Source organism: Pelobates fuscus, chromosome 4, assembly GCF_036172605.1.
Source record: "Pelobates fuscus isolate aPelFus1 chromosome 4, aPelFus1.pri, whole genome shotgun sequence".
In the NCBI taxonomy this organism is placed as follows: domain Eukaryota; kingdom Metazoa; phylum Chordata; class Amphibia; order Anura; family Pelobatidae; genus Pelobates; species Pelobates fuscus.
The window spans coordinates 372097196-372113632 of NC_086320.1; the positions used below are offsets into that span (position 1 = coordinate 372097196).

Genomic DNA, 16437 nt, shown 5'->3' on the forward strand with positions numbered 1-16437 from the left:
GTGGTTTCATTTCCTATTGGGAAACACAGAAGTGCTGCCAAAAGTAGGATAAGAGGGTGCGGTTTTAGCTCTTTAAATATCTTGGTTTTGGAGTGATTTCTCAAGTGTATTTCAGTCTATATTTAGCAGATATGGGTTGTATTCACTAAACCGTGAGTTAGTAAGACATTGAAAACCCTCTGCCAAAATAGCTGGGAATGGATCTTAGCTGACCCGCATCCTCCCTACAAATCCGAAGCGTTACTTATAGTGAATTGTGGTGAACTGACAAAGAAACGGTAAATTTCAGGCGGAAATAAGAGATCTAGAAAAGAGCTTGACAGGACACTATAATAACTTAATTGGAATTAAATTGTTATTGTGCCAGGATTACCCCTGCTCAGCTTACCTCCAGGGGTTAAACGTTTAACAAAAACTTTACCCCGCTTTCAAACCTGATCCAAAACTCTATTTGTTAATCAAAGAGAAATACCAAAGGGCTTGTTCCTCTATTCACTGCATCCTGTCTGACTGCATGTCAGTGAAAGCAATGAATGTCAAATCACTTCAATACTAAATCATTTTTCATCTACAAATTTAGTAGCTATAACAAAAATGTAAACATGATATTTTATGCTGGTTAAAGGAACACTCATAGCACCATAACCACTGCAGCTCTCCTGGCGTCCCCCTGCATTGTAAAGAGTCAAACCATTTTAGTATGATTTGACTTGTTCCCAGATGTCTGACGCTAAATACCACGGAGAGCTGAAAGCTTCTAATCAGGAGTTACAGTTAGCTCTTCGGAACCAAGACCTGCAATGCATGGCCAGCTCGCTGGCTAAGAGTGTCAGCGAGCGTCCGGTAGGTGGAAAGCTGTACCTGATGGATGCCAGGTAAAAAAGATCAGACCAATCTAAAAATGTTTGACTCCTTACAATGGGGGGATTGGCATTATAAACACTGTGTGCTGTCGTGGTTATAGTGTATGAAGTGTTTATTTTAAGTCATGTTAGCCACTACAAGTGCTCTTTAATTGTGTTTGTAAGACATATTTATAAACCCAGAACCGGGTTCTCACATCATAATACTCACCGCACGCTCCTACCATGCTCTATTGCATAGTGATGGTAACTTACATCCGTGCAGCTGCAAATAAGCATCTCACATGTAGCGGTATAGCCGAATGGAAGCCATTCAGTAGATATTCATCGAGGTAGTTAAACCATGACTTGGGGTTCAGGGCCTTTTTGTGCTATTGTCGGCCTAATTGGTGGTTTATTTATTTAGTGTTTAGTCATGTGGTTCTCAGTGTGGTGTATTACCAAACTCTATAAATTATTATGTATGCATACATATATAAACTCTGGTCCGTCTACTTTAACAAATATTTATTCAGAGACAAAACAACAACAACATACAAATAATGACACACAATCTAACTAACTATACCAACAACAACAGCAAAACAACAACCTAACTAACAATAACAACTATATCTTATAAAATCACCAGATCCCACTCACAGTTCACTATGATAAAAATTAGCCCATGTCTGCTTGAGGGTCTGCTCAGTAGCACAGCCAAGAAGGAACAGGAAGGAATGGGGATAGGGGGAAGTGGTTATCTCTTTCCTGACCTGTAAAGGTATTGAATTACCCAATTACCATATCAAAGGGTAAAGCTTATCCCACTGTGAGAAAGGCATACATGAGCTTGGTCACATGACCCCTGGTCACCATATTAGTTTGATGACAGAATGTCACCACATTCCCTCACTTTTTATTTTCTCTTATGTTGAGCACATTTAAAAGTGAGAGAAATAATATAGTCAAACAGGGGTTGCATCACCCCACATTCCCCCAATTTCTATTGTTTTCAGTTGTTCCGTTTTTAAATTAACTACTGCCCTAGTGGGTTGGCAAGAACCCTGGTAGTTGTTCATTAATATTATATGGTAATGTGTTCATGTGTTCACAGTAATAATCACTAGTTTATGACACAATATGATGTTTAGTTTAGCCTGGGACTGGAATCTGAAGACTGTGACTGATCTGTGTGCTTGATAGCTGTGATTTTAGAATGAATTCTCCTTGAATATTGTCTTAGCCAATCCATTACAAAGCTTGAGGTTTGTTTGTTTAATGGCACATGCAAGTTCATGAGTGTAGGGGAAACTCATTCTGTGACCACCTTGAAATGACACAAATTCCTGCTTCTTGCTGTTACTTTATCCTCATTCTGGGCTGTGTTAATAGTTTGACTTGGTAATCTCAGCACTTCTTCATCTGTATAGTATCCATTTTCAGGATAATAGTTTGACGTGTAATCCCAGCACCTCTTCATCTGAATAGTAATCATTTTCAGGATAAAATAGTTTGTCTTGGTAATCCCAGCACTTCTTCATCTGTATAGTAAACTGTGACAGGACATGTCAGTTACCTTCACCTCTCTGGGCCTTCCAATTAAAATGTTCTTTGAATCAAACACAGACAATGAAAAATGTACAACAGTAATCAGCGTATTGTCTTGTGTCAAAGGCTTAACTAGTTTTGTCTAATAAAATCTATTTGGTTGTGGTGTCTTAAGGCTATGTTTACATTTTAGATGTAGGTAAAAGACCCACAAATGTCTCCTGAAATTTTGATTAATTTAGACATTTACTCCACACCTGATGGAGAGTTGAACACAAAACCATATTAGTTATTTTATAATTTACTGATGAATGCATGCAATAATCACAAAATGTACATAGTTTTAACCGAAAATTATTATACATGAATGTGAGTGGGAAAGATGTAAGGGTGAAAAATGTATTCGCAATTGAACGTAGGTGCAAATTCTCATACCCACAACTATTTAATCCCCTGCGTATAGCCAAATAGAACAAATAGCATACATTGTCACTTTATTATTTATGCCATCTTCACTCAAGGCAATCTAATTAAGTGTTCTTGCATAGCAAGACCACTTAATGTTATCTCACATATATATTATTATTATTATTATAGCCAAATTTGCCACCCTAACTCCTCCCACAGTTTTTACACTACATAGACAAAAATATACCAAAACGTGCAGATTGTTCCCGATTGGTGTGCTATTACTTTGTGGAACGTTTCGGCGAATGGTTCTCGGAATATCGTCGTTCTTGTGGCGAAATTTGTCCCATAGGAATGAATGGCAAAGCTAGAGTGGGAGCTGGCAAAAGCTGAAAAATCAGGACATGATTTCTAAACTGCCACCACTCCCTCATTTTCAGGCTCACCTACACAAATCTTATATCAAAATGTTCAGCTATCCCTGCTGCCACTTAAAATGTCCACAGCTAAGCCATAGTCCTGATAGTTTTCACAATATGACCATTTGTTTGCAACTCACGCCGTCCATTGACATTCATTGAAACTGCAGTCTGCAAAGCTCACATTTGAAGGGCAATCTCTAAACTGCGACTGTGCCTTCATTGTTAATATTGCAGAGACATTCTATACATCAAAATGTAGGTCTGGCAAGCGGGAGGGAAAACATACCATCCACAGGAAGTCCTCACAGAAATGGCCAACTTTTACACCACCTTATATAATCTACGAAATGACCCGAATTCCCATCAACCAACCCCAACAGAAATACAACACTTCCTCTCCAAGGTAAAGCTACCTAACCTCACACTAGCACAACAAGAGGCAATTAGTGCACCTATAACCCTGAACGAAATCACACAAACGATCAAATCATTACCCAAAGGCAAATCACCTGGCCCAGACGGCCTTACCAATACTTACTACAAAACATTCAGTCGCACTATAGGTCCACATCTTGTAAATACATTCAACCATATAATTACCACAGGTGATATACCTCAAGAAATGCTGACCGCTAATATAGTTACCTTGCCGAAACCGGGCAAACCGCCAACCAAACCACAAAACTTGAGGCCTATATCTCTGCTAAATACAGATGCCAAAATTCTAGCTAAACTATACGCCACGAGAGTGGCGGATATGATACCCACCATCATCCATCAAGATCAAGTGGGGTTTGTAAAAGGGAGGCAGGGAGCGGATGGTACGAGGAAACTATATAACCTACTGTACTCCAAGAACCATCGGGGGGAGCCCAGTGTATTCCTGTCACTAGACGCTGAAAAAGCGTTTGACAGGCTGCACTGGGGCTTCTTACGTGAAACATTGCAGAAATTCCACTTTCCCAACCAATTCATAAACCTGATTGCGGCACTGTATTCCTCACCATCGGCCAAAGTCACGAATAGTGGCTTCACCTCGGCACCCTTTAAAATATCAAATGGAACACGACAAGGCTGTCCGTTGTCGCCGCTCCTATACATTTTGGCACTGGAGCCGCTGCTCCAAAAAATCAGAGATGACAATAACATCACAGGTATAACAAGAGGAGGGAAAGAATACAAACTCACTGCATTCGCGGATGACGTCATGCTGTCATTAAATGACCCGCTCACGTCCATCCCAGCGTTTACTGACATTTTAGGCGAATACAGCGCATGCTCATATTATAAATTAAATATTACGAAAACACAGGCTATGTGCCTCCACGCAACACCAGGTATGACCAATACACTACAACATTCCAATGCCTTCGAATGGAGACACGATCACCTCACTTTTCTGGGGGTCAAATTTACAAGGCACGCACATAAACTGCTCAAAACTAATTATCATACACTTCTCCACACTATCAAAAACCAGTTATCCGGCTGGAAAAATAAATATATTTCATGGACTGGCAGAATAGCGGCCGTTAAAATGATGATACTCCCCAAACTCCAATACTTGTTCCGCACACTGCCTATACAATTGCCAACGTCATACATCAACGAGGCACAGAAAACTCTCAACTCCTTTGTGTGGATGCACAAGAGACCTAGAATTGCAGCGAACATACTTTATTTACCGAGAACCAAAGGAGGCATGGGACTCCCAAATTTGGATTTGTACTATAAAGCGGCACTTATCAGCCCACTCATAACAGCGTTCCATCTTCATGCCTCTCCGCCTACCTGGGCACATATAGAGGCAACTTACACAGAGGGGTACGACATTACGATAATAGCTGGGATCCCTAAACAACATAGAAGAAAATTTCAAAATATGCTACCAATAACCTCGTTGACACTACAAATATGGGATAAATACATTTGTACCCTAAACCCCAATTTAAAAATTCTGCCAATGATGAGGATCCGCTCCTTTGAATTACTTATCCCACACTTGAACATTAACAGATGGGACAACCTAGGTCTAACACATGTACATCAACTGCTGGCCAATGAAGAACCCCTCGCCTTTCACGCCTTACAAACACTATATGGCCTGCCTCCCACAGCAGAGTTCGCACACCGGCAAATATGCTCGCGGATAGGAAAAAATAGAGACCCAAACATGCCACAGACTATACAAAGGAATATGTTAGCTCTGGGAAGACTATGTGGGTCGACTAAACGGCCGTTGGGCACGATCTCTACACTGTATGATAGCTTACAACCCACTAGAGATATCAGGCAGATGAATTTCATTAGACAATGGGAAAAAGATATTGGGAAACAGCTACCAGAAGACGAGTGGGAGAGAAGCTTTGTAGCTAATAACCAGCTTACACTTTGCACTTCTCACATAGAGATGGCTAGGAAAATGCTTTATAGATGGCACATGGTGCCAACCAAACTGAAACATATAGACCCAAAACAAACAGGAGCATGCTGGAGATGCGGACAGGCTAAAGGTGACACTATGCACATATGGTGGACATGCCCCGTTATCACCAAACTATGGGAAGATGCCAAGGCCCTCATACAGAAAACGGGGAATATAGTTATCCCTCTAGAACCAGAAATCTTTCTCCTACAACACATTCCACCGAATATCTCTAAAGCCCACAAATACCTCGTCTTCCATATTGCCATAGCAACGCTCACATCTATAGCCAAAGCCTGGCTACAAAAATTACCACCCACAATAGAAATGAGTATAGCACAAGTAGACAAGATCAAACTATACGAGTGTGCCACAAGGGCCCACAGAGCTCCCAAAACATTTTGGGTAGAGGCTTGGAAAATGTGGGATGAGTACAACCGCCTCCAGAGGCAGGACGTAGAACCCAGGGCAAATACAGTGAGCTGAGGAGCACGAAAATAGAACAAAACACTATGGCAACTAAAAATCCCATAAAAAACATGAGACGCCATAGCGGTAAAATCTATGAGACCTGAAAAAGATCGCAAGAAGAATTCGTACCTAGCTAACTCTGGAACACCACATCCCCCCCCCCCCCCTTCCCCACCCCCCCACCCACTGCCCTCCAGTTGAAAGTTGAAAGTTGATCAGTTAATGGTCTACAATGCACACCTTATACCAGGAATACACAAATGTGAACTAGTAACAGATATCATATAGAATAATAACTTGAGCCACAGATCAGCACGGATGCTAACGTAGAGAGTCAATGACCGAGAGACAAATAGATAGATCTGTAATATATGTCTGCTACAAATGGTGTGGCGGATGGTACTGTATACAGCGCACATCATGCACTAAATCCACCCCACCCTATATTTTGGTACAGTCAACTCTGGCTCAAAGGCTCTCCTCATTCTTACTATCGCTATTCTTATTATTATTAATATCATTATTAGCATTATTGATTTGTGTATTATTTCTTATTCTCTGTATCTTTACTTATTACGTGTACAATTACTTGTATCATTACTTGTAATATTACGTATATTGTCACTTGCACTGTTTCCTGCAATTGCACCTATATTGCCTGTAGACCTATGACATACAATACTGTAAAATGTTGAAAACTTTTAATAAAAAGAAAGTTTAAAAAAAAAAAAAAAAAATGTAGGTCTGGGTCTTGTGATTCTCACAATATAAAGCTCTTCGCTGTAGGATTTATAGTTTTTAAAATACGACCGTTTGAAGATGGCAACCGCCAAAATACTCTGACCTGTGCAAGGCTGCAGCAGCAAGTGATGTCATAGACAGGTCCTTTTGCAACTGCTAATGTTTTTATAACTGTATGTTTTAATGTAACTGTGAAGCACTTGCAATTAAAACAACGTTGCAATTAAATGTGCTATATAAATGATAACAGTTACTCCGCCCACTCCAGTTGTAGACTACTGGTGGAGGCAAGAACACTTCACACAATTTCCCCAGAAATTGTAGCTTTTCTAGTTTCCCTATATTCTTAATGACAAAAAGCAAAAAAAAAAACAAAACAAAGCATCAAAGATGGAGAGAGAGAAGAAAAAAAAAATAGACTGAATGCTACCATGACACAGTTTGGCAGCGTGCAATCTATAGAAAACTGTATGTTGCTATTCAAAAATCAAAAATCAACTTGAGGCTATATTTGTTGGGAACCAAAAAAAAAAAATGCTTTTAATGTTTTTACTGTTGTAAACCAACAGAAAGTTACACTATCACATCTCTCCAGTGTGATCAAATATAAGCCTCACGTTGGCCACAATTCACTTAAACTATGAATTTTTTCATTATTAATCCAGCATTAAAAAAATAAATAAAACATAGCTGGCAGTGCAGGCGTGCTAAACTAATAAAAACTAAAAATATTTGGAATTTCGCCCACCTGACTGTAATTAATGAATTTAGAGGCTTATCCTTAATATGAAAAAAAAATAAAAATATAACAATACATACTAAGGTCCTCTTTAAACTGGAGTGTTACGAGATAATGGTGAGACAGATAAAATATAGAAACAAAAGAAAAACAAACATACATACATACAGATGTAGAGGACAACAAACATTATGGGAGTTATTAATTACTGGGGACCCCCAATTGATCAGTATTTCCCTCCCTCATCTGTTCCCTAAGCGCGTTCACGTCTGCCTCCAATCTCTCAGTCTGTCTCTTTAGGTCCCAGTAGTCTCTATTCCCTTCTTTATTCCTCCAATTATCCCAATTCCGTCTATTAGTCTGATGCTCATCCCATCTATGGTTCCTTCTCCAATTATTCTCCCAATAACTGTTCCTGTTGTTTCTCTGTTTTTCTTGCCAACTGTGATTTTTGCAGTTATTGTCTCTCCTTTTTAGCCTCTCCCATGTATTATTATTATTCCAATTATTATTGATTACCTTAGGCCCCTCCCATCTATTTTTCCAATTATCTCCCATTACATTGCTTCTTTTAGCACTGTCCCTATTCCTATGGTCCCTCTGTGGATCTCTCCATCTTTTGTCAAAGTCCTGTTTTGGTCCAGTTCTCATTATCCCTCTTGTTCTGGGGTACATCCCACCTCTGGCTTCTCCATTTACCATCTAAATCTCTACCAGAGTCAACCTTGAATGTTCTTATGGCTGAAACAGAGAAGGCCTGTTCTGAGGAAGGATGCTTAATCCACCAATTGTCAGCTCTAGTTAGTACAATTTCTAAGTCTGCTGGTGTTGGATCAAAAAGCCTTACAAATTCTTGACACTCCCAGGGAAGGGCTTCCATTACTTTAGCAATGTGTTCTGGTGAGCCCAAGACCAGAGGCTGTTGAGGTTGGCGTAGCGTATACCAGAACAATATCCTTTGAGCTACCTCTCTAGGACCATCTGCTGGCCTCATCATAATATTAGCTATTTCTTTCTCTATGCTGAGTAGATAGAAATTTGTTGCAGCAATTCTTCCTGCCTGATCAGACACACTGTTATTAAATCCAAATAGTCTGCTAGCCAAAGGACCCATAGCATATTCTAACAGTTCTGTCCATTCTTCTAAGTTAAGACCTCCTCTTTTTGCTCTATTTGCTCCCCTCATAAACCAATGTGTAAAGGTGTTAAAGTCGTCAGTTGGCATACTTCCCCACCATTCCTGGAAATTATCTTGTCTGTGATTGACATAGTCCTTGTATGTCTAGAGAAGCTAGTAGGCATTTCTCTTACATTAAAATGTTCAGTTATTATTATTATAGGGGCTTGTGGGACACCATTTACAATTGGCACATTTCCCTTGTGTTTTGATTTCAGCACTGGTTCTTTACTTTCAGATATATAATACGACTGGTCTGGGCATACTCTAGGAATCTCCTTATCCCATTTATTTGTGTTTTCTTTAATTTTCATTTCATATTCCATGACTAGGTCTTGGAGTTCAGTGATCTTAGCACTATATGCATCTCTCTGTTGTTCTATTTCCTTTAATTCCTTCTCCAACCCCTCGATCATTTTGTTTGTTCTTAGGGCAGCTATTTTAAAACAATTTCTTTCATCAAGAGCATCTTCCATTTTATTAGTGGTTACTAAATTAGCTTGCTGCAATTCGAGTACCATGCTTGCCAAACCCCTTATTGTAGCAACAACCGCTTGTGCCACCAAGCTTTTCCTTTTCTTAATATGGCACTTTTTATTAGTAACAATCTGTGTCAAAACATCCATGAAACCTTCATATTTTCCACAATTGGGGCCTGCTGGTTCTGGAAGTTCATATGGTCCATCATGTTTGTCAATGTCATTCTTGAAGTACTCTAGTACTTCTACAGAAAAATACTTAGTACCTAGAAATGACATTTTAAAACTGAGCTCCCCCTGAGTCTTTAATCGAAATACACCAGCAGACTAAGTAAAAAAAACAACAAGCTTTTAACAATGGGATCAATTTAAAAAAACTGAAACTGGCTCCAAAGAGATTGAACCAATTGAGAAACTTAATTACATTAACCTATTCAAACAAACTCTTGTCTTTTAAGAAAAAAACTTCACAGTCTCAATAAAACAAATGCCCACAGATAGCAAAACCACCCTTCTGCTTTTAAGTGCAGTGGGGGGAAAGTAAGGGGGGGGGGGGGGGGTACAAATAAACAGAATGATTTAAAGGAAGATATGGGAACTGGAAAATACCTGACTGTAACTTCAGCACAATGATAATTCCCAACCATATAACAATCTAACATAGGCACCTTTACTTAATAATATTTACCCCAAATACAAACTGTTCATTTTCTATTAAACACGCTCCAGTGTAAAAATGGAAATGTTAACCTGGCTAAACAATAGCCACCACACTGTATTAGCCCCAATACCTTTATCATGTAAACACAATGCTCCTACCCAGAATTCAATGGTTCAAACAGACAAAAGAGACAAACCAAAAAAACAAACAGTTTGCTATTTAAACTTGGAATGCAGTGAAGCCACAAAATGTACAAAATGTAACATCTAAAAACAATTACAATATATTCAGTTTAGTTCTAGTTAGTTGCAACAGGAGAGAGACAATACAGCACATGGGCTATTAAAAATGGCCGAAACATCAATAATACCAATGCAGTGCAACTATTCAATCTTCCCCTTTAATCACCAATAATTTAAAACTGTGCAGAAACAAAATTAAATTATAAATGCTACAATTTGCAACAAAATACGTTCTGTCAGTCATAATGCACAGTCGGATCATATCATGTGTATCTGAGGGTCAGCCATATAGGGCAGTGGGGATTCAAGAGTCGGAACATTGTTAGTAGTTTGAGGAATGAATCTTAGGATTGAGGTACAGGGTGCTTCTAGCAATAGTGTGTGTGTAGGCATGTTTTAACCCTCGCTGTTCTTGGCGTCTCGGGTTAAGGAGACTATTACGAGTTTCTTAATAATGGCATCTCGTTAGATGATGTTGCCCAGGATCTGGTGGGCTCGGCTAATAGAATGCGTGCAAGGCATGGGAAATGTATTACAGGGTAGAATGGAAAAGGAGTCAGAAGGAAACGGGGGATAGTACAGGTAAAGGTACAGCAAGGAGAAGGGCCTGGGGGAACCAAGTTAAGCGTGGCGCAAAGCCCCTATTCAGGCCAGCCTCAGCACGCGCAGCATCCGTCCGCGCCACATATTCGACCATTCAGTGTGTTTCTTGTCGGTCCCTGTCAATGATGCCTTCAGCGCTTCTGTGGACTGGATTTACACTACTCTGTCTAGCCATTGTTCTACTGTCGGGGTCTTATCTTCCAGAGGGCAGGTATCGTGGATTTGGCTGCATTGAGGAGATAACGGTAAATAGATTTTTTTTTTTATGTAGCCAATTGGAATGAGGTGGCATGCAGAAGTACATGTTCAAACTCGAAGGGTTGTGGTGCGGTGTGGATCGCATTACAAAACTGTATAATTCGGGGACAATCCCACCAGATGTGTCGGACCGTGCCCTCGGCCTCTCTGCACCTCCTGCAGGTGTTTGGGACTGTGGAGAAAACCCTGTGTAAATATTCAGGTGTTCTGTACCAGGAAGAGAGGAGTTTGTAGTTGGTCTCCTGATATCTAAAGCTCACTGAGCTCTTGTGGGCCAATATCAAGATTTCTTCCCATTGAGTGTCTGAACGCTTTTCCCAAGTTGGTTTCCAGGTGTGTTTGAGGTATGATTACGTTTTTGTCGCTGCATAAGCTCTCCCTAAATATATCTTTCTGTCATTACTTGTGGGCTTGACTTGTTCCCTTTCTGATGAATCTTGAATAAGTAAATCCATGTTATGACTAGTTTTAACACTGGGTGGCAGCATTTATATAGTTTTATTAAACAAACATTATTAATCTTTGTTTTGCATTTTTATTTATAATGTGTTTGCTTGCGATTTTGTTTTATCCTGGCAATATAAATGTAACAGGCTAGTTTATTTTTTATAAATAGGCATTAAAGGAACACTCTGGGCACCATAACAACCTAAAAGAAAAAAGGTTGTTATGGTGCAAGTATGTCCCCAGGTGATGGCTTTAACGGTTTAACACCAAAGTCTTCAAAGTACCCGGCAGCTCTGCCCCTGAATTTCCTTTGCAGTTCGTAGCTTTAATCAGGAAGCCTTGGAACAAGATAATGCAGTAGCCCACATTCACAAAACGGAGTGAAAAAAATAGGTGCTTTTCCATTTGTGAATAGGCTAGTGATAGGCTAAGAGTATCAGCCTATCAGCGGCTGCCAGTCCGAGATTCTTAATTCAAGCCTCCGACTGCAACGGAAGTTAGGGGGCACAGCTGATGGGCGCCAGATGAAGACTATGGTGTTAAACCTTTTGTTAATGGTTTAACCCATTTAGGTAAGCCATTGCGCAGGGACCTCTGCGCACCATAACAACTTAATTATATTGCAGATGTTATGGTGCTTTTTGAACTTGGATGTTAATGTAATCCTATATATTTCTAACCTCTATGTAGTGTCTGAATGCTACCGAGAGATTCTTTATTCTAGGTCCAACTGCCTGACAGCCCTTCTTTTGAAAGTTTAATTTAGAATCATGATTGCTACTTCGTAACCACATTTCCAAAATAACATTTAATACACCCTACTGCTGTTTAAAGGAGAACGATCATTTCTCGAGAAATGACACCACTGAATAGGAATAACTTGTACCGTGTGTCATTTATTTATCTGTTTATGTATTTTTCCATGTAATGCTCTGCTTTCTTTTAAATGTTTATGAAGGATTTAGCAAATTACAGCAATATCTTTTCAGTCCTGGCACAGTCCGTATGCACTTTCCATTGGAGGAGGAGAAAAAAAAAACACTTTCTGTTTCTCCTCCTCTCTCTGTGCTCTCTGCTGGGAGCCAAGATGGGGGCACTCACTTCCAGGATTGAGGTAAATACAGTGCTGTTAATTTAAACATATCATTTTTTTTTTTTTAGACTTCACACATGTACGTTAACTTAAATAGTGATTCCAACCAAAAAAAAAAGTTTTTATAAAAAAAAGTGTTTTTTTGTTGTTTTTTTGTTAGAGTAGCCCTGCGTGAGGTGGTCCGCCCTCCCCAAACTTAAAAAAACAAAACATAAAATAAAGCATAACACCTTCTCCTTTGAGTCCAATTTCTCCCTGCAGCCCAATCCTTCTTGCCTGTAATCACTTCCTCTCGTTGGAGAGGGAGGGAGTGCCAGGAGGACAGACTGAGGAGAGGAAAGTCATGGCGTCAATTTGCACAGAACTGACGCTAGCCAGCCCCTGGCTAATGATGCTGGCGGAGGTGTAATACTACTTCCAGCCAATAAGGATTTAATCTCTGTATTTACGGCGTTTCATAATACCATGACCACTGCGGTACAACAGTCATAGTGCCGTTCTATGACAATGTCAATAATTTAACCGTTGGATGCAAGAGGAAGAAAAAATACCATTTACAATGTAAAAGTGTGTCCTTGGAATGCAACAAGATTTTAAAACCTGCTGCTCTGGTATTGTCTGACCAGCTGGAGTCTGTTCGACAGTGCTCATCTAATCTGTATCTCCAGCCGACTCGTTTCGCCAATATAACAGGCTTCCCTGGGGATGCAAATAAATTCAGCTGTGTCTGCTGCTTTTCCATATTTCTTAAAAGCAGTAGAATTGGTGGGATTGCCAGCCTCAGGATAATATTCTATTTATTACAGGATTCTATTCAGCACTGTGGGTAAAGTGGTACCTTTTTAAGGCTTGTGTGTAACTGCCCAAATTCACGAGTAGTAAAGACACTCTGCCAGCCTTGGAACCTGAATAAAATTAAATAAACATGGTGCAATAATCTCCAGCCAACATTTGCTTGTGTCCAATAATGACCAGTTGAAGATTATTGCGCCTTTATTGTATTTTATGAGTAAGTCTTGGGCCCGAGACAGCTGTAGCCACCGTGGCTGCCAGTAGTGCCAACTTTCCTTTTTGCTTCAAAACATGTGGAATGAGGGAGCATAAGGTAGGTATATAAATTGTACACCTTCTAAAACAAAAGGCCTTGAAACATATAGAGTGAAATATATACGTACCTGGAGGTTGTGTCCTATGGAAGCAGCTCTGTAAGAAGCCATTAAATGTCAAATAACACACAGGACAGCTTGTGATGCATGGTGGTCAATAGGATGGACAGCTACACGTGCACCTGCATTGGTTTTTTAACATTACATTTAATTTTACATGCCCCCCCCCCCCCCCAACATAAGACGGGGTCTTATATAAATTTTTGTTCCAAAAAAAACATACTATGGCTTATTTTTGGGCCATGTCTTAAAGGGACACTGTAGGCACCCAGACCTCTTCAACTCATTGAAGGGGTCTGGGTGCTATGTCCCTATTGCACTTAGTGCTGCAATGTAAAACATCGCAGTTCCAGAGAAAGTTCAATGTTTACATTGCAGCACTAAGTCTGCCCTCAGTGGCTGTCTACTAGACAGCCACTGGGGCGCTTCCGGAATCTAAATGGACTTTTGGTCCGTTATCTGATGCTGGACGTCCTTACGCTCTGTATGAGGACTTCCAGCGTCTGATTTCCCCCAATCGGAAAGCATGCGCATTAGGTCTCCCCGGTCGGCTGACGGCGGGGGAGGAGCGTAGGCCGAGTCTGACCCAGCGCCGAGGGATATCGGCGCTGGATTCAGGTAAGTGGCTGAAGGGTTTTTAACCTCTTCAGCCCCGCGGGAGTGGGGGGATCTATTAATCCTATAGTGCCAGGAAAATGGCTTTGTTTTCCTGGCACTATAGGATCCCTTTAATTTTGGGGGAAAAACAGTAGCAAGCATGTGCAAGAAAGCAGGTCTACATTCGGGGGAATTTCCCTGAACATAGACCAGTTCACGAACGAATGGAATCCCGCAAATCTATGTTCAGGGAAACTTCCCCGAACATAGATTAGCGAACTAGTGACAATCTCAACTAGGGCTTATTTTCAGGGTAGGGCTGTTATTGCGAGCAAAAAACGCATTTGAGCTTATTTTCAGGAAAAAACTATATATTTGTTGTGTCGAGGACCCCAGCCACTTAAGGAGTATTCTTGGCCATAGGCAATTATTGCCATTTTATAGAAACCCCAATGTTTAAATGTATAATTTGTTGGAAACATCTCTCCAGCCCTTCCTAATTAGCTTTTTTTGTATTAAGGTTCTATCTGAGTGCCTCCCCATAATATTTTGTAAGTTTGCCAAAGGAATATACTATATTGTCTGAGAGTCCTGGGAGTTGCAGTCTCTTTCTCAATTTTTAAGTTGTTGTAAGGTTCCCTCATGTTACAAAATATGCTTTCTAAGAGTCCTGGGAAATGCGGTCTCATCTCCCGTTAATGTTCGCCCATGTTCTTAGCTGTCTGAGAGTCCTTAGAGTTGCAGGCTCTCCAACCATTATTTGTAGAAATGTATCAATCTCCCCATGTTACAGAATGTTATGAGAGTCCTATGAGTAGCTGCTCTTTCATCATATTACTTGTAAAAATGCCTTTCCATCTAACATTGTTCTGCGTAGTCCTTCTCATCCACAATTACTTGTAGAAATATTTCCCGATGTTGCAGAATGTTTTGTGTCCTGTGAGTCGCAGTCCTTCCCCCTTTGTTTGTTGAACTGTTCCCCTGTGTTATAGAATGCACAGATTCCTGGGAGTAGCAGTTTTATCCCTGCGTTACTTACACCCCTTCCCCTGCCCCCCCCCATGTTACAGACTATACTGAGAGTCCTGGGAGTAGCAGTCTCTCCCCATATTACTTGTAGAAATGCCCCCCATGTTACAGACTATACTGAGAGTCCTGGGAGTAGCAGTTCTCTTTCCCATATTACTTGTAGAAATCCCCCCTCCATAGTACAGATTGTTCTGAGAGTCCTGGGAGTAGCAGTCTCTTTCCATATTACTTGTAGCAATACCCCTCCCCATGTTAAGACTGTTCTGAGAGTCCTGGGAGTAGCAGTCTCTCCCTATATTAAATGCCCCCCATGTTACAGACTGTTCTGGGAGTAGCAGTCTCTCCCTATATTAAATGCCCCCATGTTGCAGACTGTTCTGAGAGTCCTGGGAGTAGCAGGCTCTCCCCATATTACTTGTAGAAATCCCCCCTCCATTTTACAGATTGTTCTGAGAGTCCTGGGAGTAGCAGTCTCTCCCCATATTACTTGTAGAAATCCCCCATCTATATTAGATTGTTCTGGGAGTAGCAGGCTCTCCCCATATTACTTGTAGCAATGCCCCCCATGTTACACACTATACGGAGTGTCCTGGGACTCGGAGTAGCAGTTCTCTACCCCATATTACTTGTAGCAATGCCCCCCATGTTACACACTATACTGAGTGTCCTGGGAGTAGCAGTCTCTCCCCATATTACTTGTAGCAATCCCCCCCCCCCCATGTTACACACTATACTGAGAGTCCTGGGAGTAGCAGTCTCTCCCCATATTACTTGTAGCAATGCCCCCCATGTTACACACTATACTGAGAGTCCTGGGAGAAGCAGTCTCTCCCCATATTACTTGTAGCAATGTCCCCCCATGTTACAGACTGTACTGAGAGTCCTGGGAGTAGCAGTCTCTCCCCATATTACTTGTAGCAATGCCCCACCATGTTACAGACTGTACTGAGAGTCCTGGGAGTAGCAGTCTCTCCCCATATTACTTGTAGCAATGTCCCCCCATGTTACAGACTGTACTGAGAGTCCTGGGAGTAGCAGTCTCTCCCCATATTACTTGTAGCAATGCCCCCAATGTTACACACTATA

The 16437-nt window shown here is 40.8% G+C and overlaps 1 protein-coding gene across 1 annotated transcript in view; it reads left to right on the forward strand.

Moving 5' to 3' along the window:
• PLCD1 (phospholipase C delta 1) overlaps positions 1–16437 on the forward strand; it is a 70797-nt gene that overhangs the window by 13241 nt on the left and 41119 nt on the right. The window lies entirely within an intron of this gene.